The sequence below is a fragment of the Bombina bombina genome, chromosome 1 (assembly GCF_027579735.1).
Source record: "Bombina bombina isolate aBomBom1 chromosome 1, aBomBom1.pri, whole genome shotgun sequence".
Classification (NCBI taxonomy): Eukaryota; Metazoa; Chordata; class Amphibia; order Anura; family Bombinatoridae; genus Bombina; species Bombina bombina.
Window position 1 is genome coordinate 1,336,709,524 of NC_069499.1, and position 20,129 is coordinate 1,336,729,652.

A 20,129-nucleotide genomic window follows, 5' to 3' on the forward strand; every position below is an offset into this window, starting at 1 on the left:
TCGTATGTTGCAAGCTTCACACTTCTGTGATTGGAATGGAGTGTTCACGTGATCGGATTGAGACAATGTATGATTAGTCTTTGAAGTCACGTAACGTTGGTTTGTCTGTTACAAAGTCTTTTGTTGCTATAATTGTAACTTTTCTTCTGATAGCAATAAAATAAGTTCCTTCAGTGCGGTAGCAAATTCGGCTATAATCAGGCTAGCTGGTACATGTAAAGAGAGTATATAATGATACTTCTCTTATGCTCAGATCCAATATTATTATCCTTAGAACTTTCAATAAAGGAACGCCGATCCCTGGCCCCACTGTATCCTCAGATACACCTAGAAGTTTAACAGGCAACTTATTTTCTTTGCAATCCAAATTAGTGCAATGTAACAATATTCCTTCCTCACAGTCAATAGGAGTAAATTTTACGCGTTTCACCCTTATAAGTGTTAAAGGAACACTAAAGTCAAAATAAAACTTTAAGAATTCAGATGGAGAATGCAGTTTTAAGAAACTTTTTAATTTACTTCTATTAACAAATTGTGCACATTCTTTATATGCACACTCCTACTGAGCATGTGCACAAGTTCACAGGGTATACGTATACTAGTCTGTGATTGGCCGATGGCTGTCACATGATACAGGGGGCCAGCCAATTGGTGGGAAAAAATGTCAGAAAAACAGAATTTATGTTTACCTGATAAATTACTTTCTCCAACGGTGTGTCCGGTCCACGGCGTCATCCTTACTTGTGGGATATTCTCTTCCCCAACAGGAAATGGCAAAGAGCCCAGCAAAGCTGGTCACATGATCCCTCCTAGGCTCCGCCTACCCCAGTCATTCGACCGACGTTAAGGAGGAATATTTGCATAGGAGAAACCATATGGTACCGTGGTGACTGTAGTTAAGAATATAAATTATCAGACCTGATTAAAAAAACCAGGGCGGGCCGTGGACCGGACACACCGTTGGAGAAAGTAATTTATCAGGTAAACATAAATTCTGTTTTCTCCAACATAGGTGTGTCCGGTCCACGGCGTCATCCTTACTTGTGGGAACCAATACCAAAGCTTTAGGACACGGATGAAGGGAGGGAGCAAATCAGGTCACCTAAATGGAAGGCACCACGGCTTGCAAAACCTTTCTCCCAAAAATAGCCTCAGAAGAAGCAAAAGTATCAAACTTGTAAAATTTGGTAAAAGTGTGCAGTGAAGACCAAGTCGCTGCCCTACATATCTGATCAACAGAAGCCTCGTTCTTGAAGGCCCATGTGGAAGCCACAGCCCTAGTGGAATGAGCTGTGATTCTTTCGGGAGGCTGCCGTCCGGCAGTCTCGTAAGCCAATCTGATGATGCTTTTAATCCAAAAAGAAAGAGAGGTAGAAGTTGCTTTTTGACCTCTCCTTTTACCGGAATAAACAACAAACAAGGAAGATGTTTGTCTAAAATCCTTTGTAGCATCTAAATAGAATTTTAGAGCGCGAACAACATCCAAATTGTGCAACAATCGTTCCTTCTTTGAAACTGGTTTCGGACACAGAGAAGGTACGATAATCTCCTGGTTAATGTTTTTGTTAGAAACAACTTTTGGAAGAAAACCAGGTTTAGTACGTAAAACCACCTTATCTGCATGGAACACCAGATAAGGAGGAGAACACTGCAGAGCAGATAATTCTGAAACTCTTCTAGCAGAAGAAATTGCAACTAAAAACAAAACTTTCCAAGATAATAACTTAATATCAACGGAATGTAAGGGTTCAAACGGAACCCCCTGAAGAACTGAAAGAACCAAATTGAGACTCCAAGGAGGAGTCAAAGGTTTGTAAACAGGCTTAATTCTAACCAGAGCCTGAACAAAGGCTTGAACATCTGGCACAGCTGCCAGCTTTTTGTGAAGTAACACAGACAAGGCAGAAATCTGTCCCTTCAGGGAACTTGCAGATAATCCTTTTTCCAATCCTTCTTGAAGGAAGGATAGAATCCTAGGAATCTTAACCTTGTCCCAAGGGAATCCTTTAGATTCACACCAACAGATATATTTTTTCCAAATTTTGTGGTAAATCTTTCTAGTTACAGGCTTTCTGGCCTGAACAAGAGTATCGATAACAGAATCTGAGAACCCTCGCTTCGATAAGATCAAGCGTTCAATCTCCAAGCAGTCAGCTGGAGTGAAACCAGATTCGGATGTTCGAACGGACCCTGAACAAGAAGGTCTCGTCTCAAAGGTAGCTTCCAAGGTGGAGCCGATGACATATTCACCAGATCTGCATACCAAGTCCTGCGTGGCCACGCAGGAGCTATCAAGATCACAGACGCCCTCTCCTGATTGATCCTGGCTACCAGCCTGGGGATGAGAGGAAACGGCGGGAACACATAAGCTAGTTTGAAGGTCCAAGGTGCTACTAGTGCATCCACTAGAGCCGCCTTGGGATCCCTGGATCTGGACCCGTAGCAAGGAACTTTGAAGTTCTGACGAGAGGCCATCAGATCCATGTCTGGAATGCCCCACAGCTGAGTGACTTGGGCAAAGATTTCCGGATGGAGTTCCCACTCCCCCGGATGCAATGTCTGACGACTCAGAAAATCCGCTTCCCAATTTTCCACTCCTGGGATGTGGATAGCAGACAGGTGGCAGGAGTGAGACTCCGCCCATAGAATGATTTTGGTCACTTCTTCCATCGCTAGGGAACTCCTTGTTCCCCCCTGATGGTTGATGTACGCAACAGTTGTCATGTTGTCTGATTGAAACCGTATGAACTTGGCCCTCGCTAGCTGAGGCCAAGCCTTGAGAGCATTGAATATCGCTCTCAGTTCCAGAATATTTATCGGTAGAAGAGATTCTTCCCGAGACCAAAGACCCTGAGCTTTCAGGGATCCCCAGACCGCGCCCCAGCCCATCAGACTGGCGTCGGTCGTGACAATGACCCACTCTGGTCTGCGGAATGTCATCCCTTGTGACAGGTTGTCCAGGGACAGCCACCAACGGAGTGAGTCTCTGGTCCTCTGATTTACTTGTATCTTCGGAGACAAGTCTGTATAGTCCCCATTCCACTGACTGAGCATGCACAGTTGTAATGGTCTTAGATGAATGCGCGCAAAAGGAACTATGTCCATTGCCGCTACCATCAACCCGATCACTTCCATGCACTGAGCTATGGAAGGAAGAGGAACGGAATGAAGTATCCGACAAGAGTCTAGAAGTTTTGTTTTTCTGGCCTCTGTCAGGAAAATCCTCATTTCTAAGGAGTCTATTATTGTTCCCAAGAAGGGAACCCTTGTTGATGGAGATAGAGAACTCTTTTCCACGTTCACTTTCCATCCGTGAGATCTGAGAAAGGCCAGGACAATGTCCGTGTGAGCCTTTGTTTGAGGAAGGGACGACGCTTGAATCAGAATGTCGTCCAAGTAAGGTACTACAGCAATGCCCCTTGGTCTTAGCACAGCTAGAAGGGACCCTAGTACCTTTGTGAAAACCCTTGGAGCAGTGGCTAATCCGAAAGGAAGCGCCACGAACTGGTAATGTTTGTCCAGGAATGCGAACCTTAGGAACCGATGATGTTCCTTGTGGATAGGAATATGTAGATACGCATCCTTTAAATCCACCGTGGTCATGAATTGACCTTCCTGGATGGAAGGAAGAATAGTTCGAATGGTTTCCATCTTGAACGATGGAACCTTGAGAAACTTGTTTAAGATCTTGAGATCTAAGATTGGTCTGAACGTTCCCTCTTTTTTGGGAACTATGAACAGATTGGAGTAGAACCCCATCCCTTGTTCTCTTAATGGAACAGGGTGAATCACTCCCATTTTTAACAGGTCTTCTACACAATGTAAGAATGCCTGTCTTTTTATGTGGTCTGAAGACAACTGAGACCTGTGGAACCTCCCCCTTGGGGGAAGTCCCTTGAATTCCAGAAGATAACCTTGGGAAACTATTTCTAGCGCCCAAGGATCCAGAACATCTCTTGCCCAAGCCTGAGCGAAGAGAGAGAGTCTGCCCCCCACCAGATCCGGTCCCGGATCGGGGGCCAACATTTCATGCTGTCTTGGTAGCAGTGGCAGGTTTCTTGGCCTGCTTTCCCTTGTTCCAGCCTTGCATTGGTCTCCAAGCTGGCTTGGCTTGAGAAGTATTACCCTCTTGCTTAGAGGACGTAGCACTTTGGGTTGGTCCGTTTCTACGAAAGGGACGAAAATTAGGTTTATTTTTTGCCTTGAAAGGCCGATCCTGAGGAAGGGCGTGGCCCTTACCCCCAGTGATATCAGAGATAATCTCTTTCAAGTCAGGGCCAAACAGCGTTTTCCCCTTGAAAGGAATGTTAAGTAGCTTGTTCTTGGAAGACGCATCAGCCGACCAAGATTTCAACCAAAGCGCTCTGCGCGCCACAATAGCAAACCCTGAATTCTTAGCCGCTAACCTAGCCAATTGCAAAGTGGCGTCTAGGGTGAAAGAATTAGCCAATTTGAGAACATTGATTCTGTCCATAATCTACTCATAAGGAGGAGAATCACTATCGACCGCCTTTATCAGCTCATCGAACCAGAAACATGCGGCTGTAGTGACAGGGACAATGCATGAAATTGGTTGTAGAAGGTAACCCTGCTGAACAAACATTTTCTTAAGCAAACCTTCTAATTTTTTATCCATAGGATCTTTGAAAGCACAACTATCCTCTATGGGTATAGTGGTGCGTTTGTTTAAAGTGGAAACCGCTCCCTCGACCTTGGGGACTGTCTGCCATAAGTCCTTTCTGGGGTCGACCATAGGAAACAATTTTTTAAATATGGGGGGAGGGACGAAAGGAATACCGGGCCTTTCCCATTCTTTATTAACAATGTCCGCCACCCGCTTGGGTATAGGAAAAGCTTCTGGGAGCCCCGGCACCTCTAGGAACTTGTCCATTTTACATAGTTTCTCTGGGATGACCAACTTGTCACAATCATCCAGAGTGGATAATACCTCCTTAAGCAGAATGCGGAGATGTTCCAACTTAAATTTAAACGTAATCACATCAGGTTCAGCTTGTTGAGAAATGTTCCCTGAATCAGTAATTTCTCCCTCAGACAAAACCTCCCTGGCCCCATCAGACTGGGTTAGGGGCCCTTCAGAAATATCATTATCAGCGTCGTCATGCTCTTCAGTATCTAAAACAGAGCAATCGCGCTTACGCTGATAAGTGTTCATTTTGGCTAAAATGTTTTTGACAGAATTATCCATTACAGCCGTTAATTGTTGCATAGTAAGGAGTATTGGCGCGCTAGATGTACTAGGGGCCTCCTGAGTGGGCAAGACTCGTGTAGACGAAGGAGGGAATGATGCAGTACCATGCTTACTCCCCTCACTTGAGGAATCATCTTGGGCATCATTGTCATTGTCACATAAATCACATTTATTTAAATGAATAGGAATTCTGGCTTCCCCACATTCAGAACACAGTCTATCTGGTAGTTCAGACATGTTAAACAGGCATAAACTTGATAACAAAGTACAAAAAACGTTTTAAAATAAAACCGTTACTGTCACTTTAAATTTTAAACTGAACACACTTTATTACTGCAATTGCGAAAAAACATGAAGGAATTGTTCAAAATTCACCAAATTTTCACCACAGTGTCTTAAAGCCTTAAAAGTATTGCACACCAAATTTGGAAGCTTTAACCCTTAAAATAACGGAACCGGAGCCGTTTTGAACTTTAACCCCTTTACAGTCCCTGGTATCTGCTTTGCTGAGACCCAACCAAGCCCAAAGGGGAATACGATACCAAATGACGCCTTCAGAAAGCCTTTTCTAAGTATCAGAGCTCCTCTCACATGCGACTGCATGCCATGCCTCTCAAAAACAAGTGCGCCACACCGGCGCGAAAATGAGGCTCTGCCTATGCTTTGGGAAAGCCCCTAAGAATAAGGTGTCTAAAACAGTGCCTGCCGATATTATTATATCAAAATACCCAGATAAAATGATTCCTCAAGGCTAAATATGTGTTAATAATGAATCGATTTAGCCCAGAAAAAGTCTACAGTCTTAATAAGCCCTTGTGAAGCCCTTATTTACGATCGTAATAAACATGGCTTACCGGATCCCATAGGGAAAATGACAGCTTCCAGCATTACATCGTCTTGTTAGAATGTGTCATACCTCAAGCAGCAAGAGACTGCTCACTGTTCCCCCAACTGAAGTTAATTGCTCTCAACAGTCCTGTGTGGAACAGCCATGGATTTTAGTGACGGTTGCTAAAATCATTTTCCTCATACAAACAGAAATCTTCATCTCTTTTCTGTTTCTGAGTAAATAGTACATGCCAGCACTATTTCAAAATAACAAACTCTTGATTGAATAATAAAAACTACAGTTAAACACTAAAAAACTCTAAGCCATCTCCGTGGAGATGTTGCCTGTACAACGGCAAAGAGAATGACTGGGGTAGGCGGAGCCTAGGAGGGATCATGTGACCAGCTTTGCTGGGCTCTTTGCCATTTCCTGTTGGGGAAGAGAATATCCCACAAGTAAGGATGACGCCGTGGACCGGACACACCTATGTTGGAGAAAAAAACATAATTTATGCTTACCTAATAAATGTATTTCTTTCTTGACACGGTGAGTCCACGGATCATCATAATTACTATTGGGAATATCACTCCTGACCTGCAGAAGGAGGCAAAGAGCACCACAGCAAAGCTATTAAATACCACTCCCTTACCCACAACCCCCAGTCATTTGACCAAAGGGAAAGGAGAAAGGAAGTAACATAAGGTGCTGAGGTTTATATAAAAATAAACTGTCTGAAAATACAGGGCGGGCCGTGGACTCACCATGTCAAGAAAGAAAGAAATTTATCAGGTAAGCATAATTTATGGTTTTCTTTCTAATGACACGGTGAGTCCACGGATCATCATAATTACTATTGGGAATCAATACCCAAGCTAGAGGACATGGATGATAAGCTTAGATAACCTAAACAGAAGGCACCACTGCTTGAAGAACCTTTCTCCCAAATGAGCCTCAGCTGAGGAAAAAGTATCAAATTTATAGACTTTAGAAAAAAAGAACAAAGAAGGCCCAGTCGTCTTATGCACTAGTCTACAGAGGCCTCGTACTTGAAGGCCCAAAGAGAAAACAGCACCCTAAAGGAAAGAGCTGTAATTCTCTCAGGAAGCCACTTCTCAGCAGACCCATAAACCCTAAAAATAACACCTCTCAACCAGAGAGAAAAAGGGACAGAGGCTTTCTGGCCTTTGTCTATCCAGAAAAACAACAAACAATACAGAAGACGGACAAGGTCCTTTGTAGCCTGCAGATAAAATCTAAGAACCTGCACAACAAATAAGTTGTGCAACCGACGCTCCTTATGAGAAGAAGGATTAGGACAAGAAGGAACAAAAAGTTACTGAATAAAATTTCTGTCCGAAACAACCAAAACATGGTACAAAGAACTGTCTTATCTCCTGAAAAATGAGATAAAACAAACCACACTGCAAGCTGAGAGTTCGGAAACCCTCCAAGCAGAAGAAGAACAAAACTCTCCAAGATAACACTTAACATCTATGGAAAATGAGAGCTAAAACAAAGCCTGACTAAAAAAATCTTTAAGAACAAAGATAAGGCTCCAAAGGAGCAACTGACTTAAACACAGTCCTGAATTCGACCAGGACCTAAAAAGCAATAGTACATCCGGTACATCCGCCAGACGCTTGAACATCAGAAAGAAAAGCACTGAAACTGACCCTTGAGGGTACTAACAAATAACCCCCTTCTCAGGCCTACCTGGATAGAAGAGAAGATCCTTGGGTTCCTGAAAAATAGACATCCAGCGCCAGCAGCTGGATGCAAACCAACAACCTTTGATTTGCAAAGTACAAAGCTAACCACTAGGCTACATAGGCGGCTTTCATATTTTATAAAAAAAAAAAAAACTTTCTAGGGATAGGCTTACAACCCTGAATCGTGGACTTAAGAACCGATTCAAACATCCCACAATAAACTAAAAACAAGAGAACAATCTCCAACCAGACCGTTTCAGAGAAACGATATTTGAATGAGGAAAGAAATCCTAAGGCAGAAAATTCTTCCCCAGCAGAAGTCTCCACGAAGATAGAGATGACAAAACTACTAGATCCACCTGCCAGATCCTGCGAAGCCATGCAGGAATTAAAATAAACCCAATGCTCTCCTACTTGAGCCGTGGAAGGAGAATAAACAGAGAAGAAGGATGTGTCAATCTGAAGTTCCAAGGAACTGCCAGAACATCTATTAGAAGGCTTGAAGATCTCTTGACCTCGAACCGAACCTGGGTTCTGACGAGACCCAAGCAGAACCAATTCTAGAAACCCCCATTTGTGAGATAACCTGGAGAACACTCCCGGATGGGGATCCCACATCCCCAGGATGAGAAATCTGACTGTTCAGAATGCCACGTCCCAGAAATCGCTTCCGGAAATGAGGGAGGCAGATGGACAATAACTGTGAGCACCTACCCACAGAAAAATCTGTAAACCCTACCTACGTGACTAAGGAACTAAAGTTCCTCCCTGTCAGGTGATGTAAGGTCACAAAGGCTATGATGCCTGTCTATTACCCGATAAAATGGGCTAAAAACCCCTGAGGTCAGACCATCAAAGCATTGAAAGTCGCTATCCGCCTCAAAGATGAAGGGGAGAGCAAACTACTCCCAGGACCAAAGTCCCTGCGTTATAATGCGAGCAGTGAAGCCGCTACCTCTTGAATGAAAAGAGTGTTCTACTTTAAATTTGCCTAACAGCCCTTTGCAGAGTCAGCCCTGCCAGTATTTGGACCTGTGACCTTGAATCTTGTAAACAGGTCTTTGTAGTGCGGGCATTTACCAACTGAGCTATCTCAATGAGTCCCAGACACCTCCCAAGCCCAGAAGGCTGGTGACCGCAGTCAAACACCCAGGAAGGTCTCCAAACCGAGAGTCCAGAGACCAAAAATCATGATGAAAAAAAAAAAATCTACGGAAAGGAGACTCATGTCAATAGATCTAGAAACTCCAAGACATCCGGATAACCCCTATTCCACTGACTGAGCATGCAGAACTGCTGGACTCTCAAACATTAATTCCTAAGTAGAATGCCTAGTTTATGAAAAAATTGAGCCTGAACCAATAGGACGTTCAGGAGGGACGCCACTGCAATCCCGGAACCGATCGCGGTCCAGAACCTTTATAAAATTCTGAGAGCTGCTGAAAAGCCCTTATAGGCCCACAAACTGAAAAATATTTAGCCAAAGAGTAAAACTCAGAAATCTGAGATGATCCCTTTGAAAGGGAAACTGAGGATACACATCCTATAGATCTAAGGCCGTTAAAAACTGACCCTCTAGCACCAAAGACAAATGGAGCAAAGAGTCGCCATCTTAAAGGACGTTATTCCAAAAAACTAAATTAAACATTTCATGCCTAAATTAGGACAAAGAAAGTTGGAACAGAATGAAAAAGAAACTAGATCCTGTTCCTAAACTGAAACAGGATCAATCCCTCCAAGGAAGGGAAATTCTGAAGACAGTTCAAGAACGCCTCTCACTTTAACAAAGAAACATGAGAGGAGGAACCTACTACTCGAGAAAGAGAATTTGAAACCTTTGATGCACTAAACCTACAGCCCCTTAGGGATCTAGGACATCTAGCATCCAGGCAAAAGAAAAAACTGAAACAGACCGCTCACCACAGGAGCCAATCCTGTTCAGGAGCGAACCTTCATGCTGAATGAAAGATAGCTGCGGTTTTCTTTACCTTCTTCCCCCTGATCCAAAACTGACTGGATATCCCAGAGAACTTGGACTGCTCCTGCTTGGAAAACAAAGGGAAAGACTTCCCCAGAAGTACAAGAGAACGAAAAAAAAAAAACTTTTATAGTAATAACTAGTATTTATATAGCGCCTTTCTTCCAGTGGGACTCAAAGCGCTTTTTCAGCGCTCGCTCCCGGAATTAACCAAATACCTAACTTTACCACCTCCTTGCAACTGATACAAGCAAAAAGAATGACTGGGGGTTGTGGGTAAGGGAGTGGTATTTAACAGCTTTGCTGTGGTGCTCTTTGCCTCCTCCTGCAGGTCAGGAGTGATATTTACAATAGTAATTATGATGATCCGTGGACTCACTGTCATTAGAAAGAAAGAAATCTACTGCTAATTTAAAATTCAGAGTAAGTGTTATTACATTGTCTTTTTATTATGCACCTAGCAGGGTTATCCTGAAACTTTCTCCTCCTCTAGTATATCCTTCTTTATTGTTACCTCATATTTTTTATTTTCTTAAGTCTAGTTTCCTTCCCTTTTGACTTTTCATTTACTTTTTTCTCTTCATTGTTCTTGATGGTTTTTGTTATTAATATATTTAAATGACAATATTATACAGTGCCAATATCACAGTATTGTTGCAACTGCTGCCTCTCTCTTTTATAAGGACTTATTTGACTCATAATAATCATAATTACTTTTCACAGATATCTTATGGTTCTATAGATAATTCTAGATGCTCAACTTCAGCGTGACTTGTATAGGCTGTAACCCTTTTACTGTCCATCATTCTATATATCATATCGTAATTATTGTATGTCGGCTGAGTTGTGGTTTTCTCAATTTGTTCTCATCTTCAAAAAAAAAAAAAAAAAAGTTTTGGGTCACAAAAAGCACATGTGCATTGGCCGGAAATCGAACCCGTGTGGCAGGCGAGAATTCTACCACTGAACCACCAATGCTACAGCTGTTGGTGAAAAATACAGCTGTTTTTTTTCTACTTACAAATCAAAATTCATTTATGATTCTCTGCCACATCAGAACTATAAACAGAAAAATGTATTCAAAGGAACACAGGCTAAAAACATGGCTTCTGCAGGGTAAATTTAACCCCTTAAGAACCAAGGACTTGAAGGGTACGTCCTACAAAAAAAGGTTGTTAACGACCAAGGACGTACCCTGTACGTCAGTGTTTTCAAGTGGTGGAAGCGATCCTAATCGCTTCCATCCGCTTTCATGTTATTGCAGTGAGGCCTCGATATTGAGGCATCCTGCAATAAAAGTTTTAGCCATCCGATGCAGAGAGAGCCACCCTGTGGCCCTCTCTACATCGTCCATCATTGGCCGCCATCGTTGGTAGGTGGGAGCAACTGCAGGGAGGAGGGTGGGCGGCCATCGATGAGGAACTTCAGTCAGGCAGTGTGAATTCACTCTCTGGTGCGTGCGGCAGCGCGCAATCTGCTCATATGAGCATTTAACTAATAAGTATGAGATGTGGTGGGAGAGGGGGTAAATTATTTTGAAAAAGGGATCTGGGAGGGGGTAGAGAATTGAGGGTGGGAGCAGCTACACTACAGAAAAATGTTTATAAATAATATGTTTATATATAAAAAATGGGCAAATGTATTCAAAAATAGCAGCAAATAGTGAGCGGGGGAGGGTTAGAAAGCTATTTGGGGGGGGGGCTCAGGGAGGTTGGGTGGTAAGGGGGGATTCTACACTGCAGAAAATATATAATTAAAAAAAAACGCAAACATTTTATTTTTATATTGGCAGACTTTCTGCCAGTACTAAAGATGGCGGTGGCAAAAGTGAGGTGGGGAAGGGAAGAGAGCTGTTTGAGAGTAGTCAGGGAGGGATCAAGGGGTGGGATGTGTCAGGTGGGAGGCTTATCTCTACACTAAAGCTAAAATTAACCCTTCAAGCTCCCTACAAGCTACCTAATTAACCCCGTCACTGCTGGGCATAATACAAGTCTGGTGCACAGCGGCATTTACGGCCTTCTAATTACCAAAAAGCAATTCCAAAGCCATATATGTCTGCTATTTCTGAACAAAGGGGATCCCAGAGAAGCATTTACAACCATTTGTGCCATGATTGCACAAGCTGTTTGTGAATAATTGCAGTGAGAAACCTAAAGTTTGTGAAAAAGTTTGTGAAAACTATTTTTTTTATTTGATGCCATTTGGCGGTGAAATGGTTGCATGAAATATTACAAAATGGGCCTAATTCAATACTTTGGGTTGTCTACTAAAAAAAATATATATATATATACACATGTAAAAGGTTATTCAGGGATTACTGACAGATATTAGTGTTAAAATGTAACTTATGCAAATTTTGAAGAAAAAAAAATGGTTTGGAAATAGCAAAATGCTACTTGTACTTATTGCCCTATAACTTGCAAACAAAGCAAAGAACATTTAAACATTGGGTATTTCTAAACTCAGGACAAAATTTAAAAACTATTTAGCATGGGTGTTTTTGGTGGGGGTCAAATTTAGAAAAAGTGCGTTTTTTCCATTTTTTCCCTCATATTTTATATTTTTTTTATAGTAATTTATAAGACATGATGAAAATAATGGTATCTTTAGAAAGTCCATTTAATGGCGTGAAAAACGGTATATAATGTGTGGGTACAGTAAATGGGTAAGAGGAAAATTACAGCTAAACACAAACACAGCAGAAATTTAAATAGCCCTGGTCGCAAACGGTCAGAAAATGGAAAAGTGCTGTGGTCCTTAAGGGGTTAAAGGAACATGAAACCCACATTTTCTCTTTCATTATTCAGATAAAACATACATTTGTAAACAACATTTCAATTTACTTCTATTAACTTTTCTTTATTCTCTTGGTATTCTTTCTTGAAGGAGCAGCAATGTGCTACTTGAAGCTTGCTGAACACATTATTAAGCCAATTACAAGGAGGCACATATGTGCAGCCAACAATCAGCAGCTAGCTCCCAGCAAATAAGCCAACCTATGTATGCTTTTCAACAATGGATTCCAAGTGAACAAAGCAAAATAAAAGAAGTAAATTGGAAAGATATTTAAAATTGTACGCTTTATCCGAATCAAGAAATAAAAAAAAATGTAGTTTTATATCCCTTTAAGTTTCCAGGTTATAAAAAAAAGGTTTGAGTTATAAAAATTGCTTCTGCATTGGCCGGGAATCGAACCCGGGCCTCCCGCGTGGCAGGCGAGAATTCTACCACTGAACCACCAATGCTACAGCTGTATGAAACACTGACAGCTGTTTTTTTGAATGGACATTCCAGACAAATGCAGATATATGAATTAGGCGTATAGGTTTGTATTTGCATAACTAAACATCCTATTTGACTAGTGCTGTACATATTCCCCATATCCCATAAGTAAAATTATAGTTTAAAGGTTGGGGGCAGATTTTTATGATCGGATAATGAACTTATAAATAGAAAAAATCACACATGAATTCTACAGAAAACCACCTCCAGGAATAAAGTCTTCCAAGAGGGAATAAACCTACATCATCCAAAGAAATCAGGTAAGGTAAAGGAGGAGGGGCAATGAGGGGGATCCTATGTGGGATCCGTTGCCAGAAAGGGATCTGGGAGGGGGGGTAGGGAATTAAGGGGGCAGCTACACTACATAAAAAAGGGTATTTTAATTTTTTTTTAATTTGTTTGCCTAATTTGCAGCAAACTGGGTACTGCCAGTACCTAAGATGGTGGCAAATAGGTGAAGGGGAGAGGGTTAGAGAGCTGTTGGGGGGGGGGGGGGGAAATCAGGAAGGTTGAGAGGTAAGGGGGGATACTACCCTGAAGAAAACATATAAAAACAAATAAAAAAAACTTTTATTTTTATACTGACAGACTTTCTGTCAGTACTTAAGATGGGGGTGACCTTTGGGGGGTGGGGGAGGGAAGAGAGCTGTTTGAGAGGAGTCAGGGAGGGATCAGTGGGTGGGATGTGTCAGGTAGGCTGATCTCTACACTAAAGCTAAAATTAACCCTACAAGCTACCTAATTAACCACTTCACTGCTGGGCATAATACAAGTGTGGTGCGCAGTCGAATTTAGCGGCCTTCTAATTACCAAAAAGCAATGCCAAAGCCATATATGTCTGCTATAAAGGGGATCCCAGAAAAGCATTTAAAACCATTTGTGCCATAATTGCAGAAGCTGTTTTTCACAATTTTAGGTTTCTCACTGAAATTATTTACAAAGTTAACGATTTTTTAAATTTGATCGCATTTGGCAGTGAAATAGAAAAATATATAGTTTTGATAGGTAAATATATATATATATAAAAAAGGCTCTATTTCAGTTTAAATGTAGTGATGGCAAAAATGCTAAAAATGCTCTGGTCTTTTGGGGAAGTTTTTTTTATTAAAATGCCGGTCCTTAAGGGGTTAAAATTGTATTCTTTATCTGAATCATGAAAGAAAAAATATCACTTTAACTATCTAAGTAAAATCTCCTGAACAAAATGGAAATTACATTTAGGAACATATCTAGATTATAAAAAAAATACATTTAAAAAAAAAAAGGAGTTTTGGGTCATAAAAAGTGCTTATGCATTGGCCGGGAATCGAACCCGGGCCTCCCGCGTGGCAGGCGAGAATTCTACCACTGAACCACCAATGCTACAGCTGTACAAAACACTGACAGCTGGTTTTTTAAATGGAAATTCTGTGAAATTTTCAGGAAAAATGCAGATATATGAATTAGGCGTATAGGTTTGTATTTGCACAACTAAACATCCTATTTGACTAGTGCTGTACATACCCCCCAGATCCCATAAGTAAAATCATAGTTTATAGGTTGAGTCAGATTTGTATGATCGGATGATGAATTTATAAATAGAAGAAATCACAAATGCATTCTACAGGAAACCACCCTCCAGGCCACAGCACATAAAAGACCAATTTTTGCTGCCAAATATATATATATATATATATATATATAAATAAATAAAATTCCATTGCATTAACTAATGATCAAATCATGGTAGGCGAGAAATCTACCACAAAACCACGAATGCTACCACAGTGGGACATCACAAAATACAGTTGTTGTGTTATACATACAAAATCATATGTCACATGCCACATCACCAAACGGAAAAATACATTTAAGGGACAGTCTAGTCAAAAATAAACTTTTATGATTCAGATAGGGCATGTAATTTTAAACAACTTTCCAATTTATTTTTATCAACAATTTTGCTTTGCTCTCTTGGTATGCTTAGTTGAAAGCTAAACCTAGGAGGCTCATATGCTAATCTCTTAGCCATTGAATTATTAAAATGCATTTTGACAGTATTTCAAAACTAGAGGGTGTTAGTTCAAGTGTGCCATATAGATAATATTGTGCTCACGCACGTGGAGTTACCACCGATTGGCTAAAATGCATGTCTGTCAAAAGAACTGAAATAAGGGGGCAGTCTGCAGAGGCTTAGATACAAGGCAATAACAGAGGTAAATAGTATATAAACATTTGAAGAACACAAATACTGTGTGTGTGTGTGTATGTATGTATATAAAAATAAATAAAAAGGGAAATCTGCATTGGCCGGGAATCAAACCCAGGTCTCCCACGTGGCAGGCGAGAATTCTACCACTGAACTACCAATGTTACAGATCTAAAACAGCTGCACACAGCTATTTTGTTCTGCACACACCTGTGAAAGGACCCTATGCCACATCCGCATTATACACAGAGGCAGCAGTTAATAGCAATCCAAACAGAAGACTGAACTACTGCTGCCAGGAGTTACATTCCTAACATATTCATTTCATTGTTTAAGATTTTTAATTTTAGCTATTTTTCTATACATTTTGATGCCCATCTCTGTGAAAAAGATCATAAGTATTTGAGAAACAAACTCAGAGTTTGGTAGAAAAAGGTAAGGTTAAAAAGTATTCATACATTTAAAGGGAAAAATGGATGTTCTTGTACAGAATAGAGTCCTGCAATTCCTTTAGCTTGCCGCTGCCCACCATCTTAGAGCAACAGGCGGCAGACGGTAAGTCTTGCCCCTTCTTGCCCATTAAAGGGTTCCGGCGCTATGACTTCTTTCTGCGATTCCCAGCGGTATCGTTAGTGTCCCTGCACGCCCCGTTAGCCTGGTGACAAGTGCAGCTCTGCACCCGCATAGCCACTGGAAGCGAGCCACGTGACTGGGGTCCTGCAGATAACGGTACAGGTGTCACGTCCCTGAGTCTGCCCCCATTCCCGCTCCTCGCAGCTGAACCTCGACCACGGCGGTGCAGCAATGTAAAGAGGACTAAGTAGCCGCCTTACAAATCTGCTCCACAGAGGCCTCATTCTTAAAGGCCCAAAAAGAGGCCACAGCCCTAGTTGAGTGAGCCGTAACCCTGTGAGGAGGCTTATGTCCCTCTGTCTCATAGGCCAAACGCATAATGCTCCTCAACCAAAAAGACAGAAGTGGAAGAGGCCCTCTGCCACTTACGCTTCCCAGCTTAAACCACAAATAAGGACGAAGTCTGTCTGAAATCTTTTGTGGCCTGAAGATAATACTTTAAAGCTCGAACCACATCCAAGTTATAAAGTAATCTTTCCTTAGACGAAGAAGGGTTAGGACACAAGGAAGGTACTACTATCTCCTGATTGATATTACGATCTGACACCACCTTGGGAAGAAATCCCAAACCAATGCGAAGCACAGCCTTATCGGCATGAAAAAAACAACAGGTAAGGGGGCTCATGTTGCAAGGCCGCTAGCTCAGAGACTCTGCGAGCCAACGCAATAGCCAGAAGAAACAGGACCTTCCAGGAAATAATCTTAATGTCAAGAGCATGCATAGGCTCAAACGGAGCCCTCTGCAAAACCTTCAGTAACAAGTTCAAGCTCCAAGGGGGAGCAGAAGGTCTAAAAACCGGTCTGATTCTGGACAGAGCCTGAACAAAGGACTGAATATCAGGAAACTCCGCTAGCTTCTTGTGTAACAGAACCAATAAGGCCGAAATCCGTCCCTTTAAGGAACTAGCGGCAAGGCCCTTAAACCATCTTGAAGAAAAGCCAAAATCCTGGATACCCTAATCTTATGCCAGGGATATCCATGTTCCTCACACCAGGATAGATAGGTCCTCCACACCTTATGATAGATGCGACGAGTGACCGGTTTCCTGGCCTGAAAAAGAGTATCAATCACTCTTTCCGAGAACCATCTCTTGGCCAAGGCTAGGCGTTCAATCTCCACGCAGAAAGCCTCAGAGAATCGAGATTTTGGTGGAGAAAAAGGACCCTGCACCAGCAGATCTCTGCAACAGGGTAACCTCCATGGAGGAGATGACGACATCCCCACCAGATCTGCAAACCACGTCCTCCGTGGCCAGCACGGAGCAATCACAATGGTTGAAGTCTGCTCCTATTTGATGCGGGACACCTCTCGAGGGAGAAGTGGCAACGGGAGGAAATATGTAAATTAGGTTGAACTCCCAAGGGACCGCCAAGGCATCTATCAGCTCCGCCTGGGGATCCCTGGGCCGCTACACGTATCTGGGTAGCTTGGAGTTGAGTCTGGACGCCATGAGGTCTATCTCCGGCGTCCCCCATCTGTTGCAGATCTCCGTAAACACCTCGGGATGGAGAGAGCATTCCCCCGGAAGAAACAATTGTCTGCTGAGAAAATCCGCTTCCCAGTTTTCCACACCCGGAATATGGATCGTTGAGAGCGAACAGTTGTGGGTGCCCATTCCAGAATCTGAGATACTTCCCTCATGGCAAGGGAGTTTCTCGTTCCCCCCTGATGGTTTATGTAGGCCACCGAGGTAATGTTGTCCGACTGGAATCTGATGAATTGGGATGACCCCAGGGGGGCAAGCCCTCAGAGCGTTGAATATCACTCGAAGTTCCAGAATATTTATCTATAGAGCTGACTCCTCTCGAGTCCACTTACCCTGTGCCCTTTTGGCACCCCAAACAGCTCGCCATCCTGATAGACTTGCGTCCGTGGTCACAATCTCCCAGGATGGCCTCAAGAAGGAAGTCCTCTGGGAAAGCTGTCCAGGACGGATCCACCAAGAGAGGGATTCTCTCACTCGGTTGTCCAGAGATATCACTCGGCTGTTCCATTGTCTCAACATGCATAACTGAAGAGGTCTGCGATGGAACCTGGTGAATGGAATGACATCTATGCTGGATACCATGAGCCCAATCACCTCCATACACCTGGCCACAGATGGCGTTGAGGAGGACTGAAGGGCAAGACAGCTGGATGCAATCTTGGCCCGTCTCTGGTCTGTCAAAAATATCCTCATGGATATGGAATTTATTATCGTACCCAGGAACTCCACCCTGTTGCTGGGAACCAGAGAACTCTTCCCCTCGTTTATCTTCCATCCATGGGATCAAAGGAGAAGAAGAGCCCTCAAGTGGCTCTCCGCAACACTGCAGGCCGGAGCCTGGACCAGAATATCGTCCAGGTAAGGAGTCACTGCAATACCTCTGGCTCTCGCTACCGCAAGCAGCACTCCCAGAACCTTTTTAAAGACTCTTGGGGCAGTTGCCAGACCAAACGTTAGGACCACAAACTGGAAAGGTTAGTTCAGAAAAGCAAATCTTAGGAACCGGACATGGTCCTTGTGGATTGGCACGTAAAAGGTAAGCATCCTTTAAGTCTATTGTCGTCATAAATTGCTCCTCTTGAACTAGGGGCAGGATTGACCTGATCGTCTCCATTTTGAATAATGGGACTGACAGGAACTTGAGGCACTTTAGGTCCAGATTTGGGCAGAACGTGTTTTCCTTTGGAACCACGAAAAGGTTTGAATAGTACCCTAGGCCCCTTTCTGCTAGAGGTACTGGAACGATAACACCGAGAGATGAGAGATCCCTCACGCACTCTAGAAAGGCGTCTGTCAGGGTTTTTCCCTGTTTTGTTTGCCATGTGCTGCTGGCAGCCATTTTACTCACCTCTCTTGATGACTATGGTGCATTGTGGGGATGCTGCTCATTTCCTGCACTTCCTTTTATGGCCAGACTGGTGTGCATCATCCGTGTAAGACAGGATGCAGTCTCAGAATTGTGATGTCATCACTTATTATTTAAAGGGCCTCTGTTCAGTATGCTTTGCCTTTGTGTTGTCTCAGACCGGTTTGTGAGAGTTCCTGTGTATTACCTGGCTGCCTGACGTCCTTCCTGGTTCCTGATCCCTGGCTTGTTCCTGACTCTGCTGTTTTCCTTGTTCCTGATTCCCGGCTCATCTGACTATTTGCTTTGGCTCCTGACTCGGCTCGTCTGACTACCAGCTCTGGTTTTGACTCCTGGCTTGTTATTTACCTTGTGGACTTTTTATTATTTTTTGCTATTAATAAAGGTGTGATTATTTTTGCACTTCTCATCTCAGTCTGATTCCTGGCACCCTGACAGCGTCTCTCTTCTCTGGTCTTGAGGATAGGTTTTATAGGGGGAATCTGCCCCTGGGCCGATGAGTCTTGAAGCCTATCCTGTAACCCTGGGTGATAGCCTCCAAAACCCAAGGATCCTGTACATCTCTTATCCAAGCCTCTGCGAACAGAGATAGTCTGCCCCCTAAGCAATCCAGAGATGGATCGGGGGCCGCCCCTTCATGCCGACTTTGTCTTGGCGGGCTTCTTGCTCTGCTTGGACTTGTTCCAAGATTGAGCTGACTTCCAAGATCCCTTGGACTGTTTGGCCTTCGCGGCAGGCTGTTGCGCTGAGACTTGTCCGGATGAAAAGTAGAGCCCTTAGGCTTAGTCTTCTTATCCTGCGGAAGGAAACCACCCTTGCTTCCCGTGACCGTGGATATGATAGAGTCGAGGCCTGGACCAAAGAGAACTTTCCCTTGAAACGGGAGGGATAGTAATCTCGACTTGGAAGTCATGTCAGCCCACCATGACTTTAACCACAACACCCTACGGGCTAGAACAGGAAAACCTTATGTCATGGCATTCAGGTGGATGACCTGCATATTTGCATCACAGATAAAAGAATAATCTTTTCCTGTATCTCCTCGAGGGGAATCTCCACCTCAACCATAGCGGACAGTGCTTCACACCAGTAGGTAGCCACTCCTGCAGCGATTGTCGCTGTAGGTTGGAAAAACCACCCTGTAAGTTGAAACATCTTTCTCAACATGGACTCCAACTTCTTATCCATGGGCTCCTTGAATGATTAACTTTCCTCGAGGGGAATAGTCGTACGCTTAGCAAGCGTGGAGATAGCTCCATCCACCTTAGGAATGGCCCCCCCATAGCTCGAGCTGAGAGTCTGGAACGGGCAACAAATTCTTAAGAGGTAGAAGGAGAAAAAGGACGAGCCCAGTTTCTCCCACTAACTCTTAATAATAGTAGCCATTTTCATGGGCACTGGGAAGGTCTGAGGCACCACCCTGTCCTCGTAAACCCCATCTAGTTTAG

The 20,129-nt window shown here is 43.1% G+C and overlaps 1 protein-coding gene and 3 non-coding genes across 4 annotated transcripts in view; all 4 read right to left on the bottom strand.

Moving 5' to 3' along the window:
* The window catches only part of VAC14 (VAC14 component of PIKFYVE complex), a 371,973-nt gene that overhangs the window by 312,315 nt on the left and 39,529 nt on the right, over positions 1 to 20,129 (bottom strand). The gene's annotated exons all lie outside the window — the stretch shown is intronic.
* On the bottom strand, positions 12,900 to 12,970 carry TRNAG-GCC (transfer RNA glycine (anticodon GCC)). The gene has a single exon. It is a non-coding gene; the product is annotated as a tRNA-Gly (tRNA).
* TRNAG-GCC (transfer RNA glycine (anticodon GCC)) lies at positions 14,299 to 14,369 on the bottom strand. The gene has a single exon. It is a non-coding gene; the product is annotated as a tRNA-Gly (tRNA).
* Positions 15,289 to 15,359, bottom strand: TRNAG-GCC (transfer RNA glycine (anticodon GCC)). Its single transcript has one exon. It is a non-coding gene; the product is annotated as a tRNA-Gly (tRNA).